Below are 1,764 nucleotides of genomic sequence, written 5' to 3' on the forward strand. Positions count from 1 at the left end.
CTGGATCCAAGCCTGAAAGCTGGAAGGTTTCCTTCTTTGGGGTAAAGACTTTTGAAGATCTTAGTCAATACCATCGAAAGAAACCTGGTGTAAGGCACCACCTATTCTTGCTGGTGCTTGTTCAGCTTAAGCACCAGGTCATCGAAAATGACCGCATCATAATTTATATTGCGACGTTGAATCGCAGAGACGCCTATGATCAAGGCGATCCTAGAGGTCTGGTCCTGACCTCCAGTTTTTCCACCCATGCACTGGATGAAATGAGAAAACAGGTATTGCCAGACGGCTGACATCCTGTTTTTCTCAATCTTCGTCAAGGATTTGAGAGGAGCGCTGGAGTCCTTCTTCATTGGCCACGGGTGGCCAATGGCGTCGAGGAAAGTGATGATCTCGGTGGAGGAGGGTTCGCTGTCGAAGGGACCCTTGGGAAGACGAAGAGCGGATCGAAGTGTAGAAACCCCAAAATTCACTTCCATACGGTTGAAAGTGAAATGGATTTGCTCCATTGTGCATCCAGCTTCGTCTTGAACTTTGACCACCTCAGCAGTGTACCAAAACTGCTGAAGAAGTTCCTTAACCATGAGGGGCTCATGGTTGAGAGCATATCCTAAGGACAACTATTTGAGGAAGTCAGCCGCCTCTTGGTAATGTGCTCTGGTGGAGGGTATCTCTAACAAGGCAATGTGGTTGTTGGCTTTGATAGAGATCTCGTCAATGGTGAAGTTGATGTTCTTGGCAGCCATCTGTATATTGTTAAAGAAGTAAAATAAACAGGAAGAAACACATTGGTTAGAAATACACCAAGAGTATATGGTCAAAGAGTATAGAAAAAGTTTTTAAACAAGGAAAAACTTCATTTAAAAAATCCTCAAAAGATTAGGGTTTTTTCAAGTAGAATGTGTATAAAGAAACAGATTTGTTAATCAAGAAGGAGATGATTAAAAATCTTTACAGTTTAATGCATTAAGAGAACAAAGTTCTTAATAAGATTAAACACATTTCTTATAACGAAGTAAGAAAGAAGATTCTTACCTTTGAAAATGAAGAGAAAAGGTCGAAAAAGAGATTTGAAGAGAGAGTTCTTGCTTTTAGAGTAATCTTAGCAGAAGTTCGTCTAAATATTTTGAAAGCGTAAAGAGAAAAGTGAAGAAGAAATCTCATATTTATAGGTAAAAGGAGAGAGAAGAAATATGATAGAGAAAAAGACGACGATTCAGGAAAGTGTTCATGATGAAAAATATGTCACGTTCTCATCCACGATTTGATGGCATTTTATGAGGTAGCGTAATGACAGGTCATTTTGCGCTTCTCAAAGCGTCGCTCATAGTAAACAGAGAATGCCGTCATAAAGACGATGCATTAACTATTTTCATTTAAAAACAAAAAGGTTTTTAAGAATATGAAGAGTCATTCAGTTAAAAAAGGGTACTGAAAACTCTATTTAAAACATTTTATCACTGAAAAGAAGAAAGTATTCAGTGATGGTTTTAAGACATCAGGTTTTAGTGAAGAGAGTCATTGAAGCTGACATTTAAAAAACTTTTTGGTCACTGAAGAAAAAAGTCAGTGATCTTTTAGATTTCTAAGATAAGTATAAAGATATACTTTAAGATGTGGTGAGTGTTTAGAATCACTGAGACCACCTTTTAAAACATTTTATCACTGAAAAAGATAAAGTATTCAGTGAAAGTTTTAAGTTGAAAAGAGAAGAGTAATCATACCTTAGAGAGTAGATATATTTACTCAAGAGTTCAGTATTAAAGA

This window comes from Cynara cardunculus, unplaced genomic scaffold, assembly GCF_001531365.2.
Source record: "Cynara cardunculus var. scolymus isolate 2C unplaced genomic scaffold, CcrdV1 Un_Scaffold_1291, whole genome shotgun sequence".
Lineage (NCBI taxonomy): Eukaryota > Viridiplantae > Streptophyta > Magnoliopsida > Asterales > Asteraceae > Cynara > Cynara cardunculus.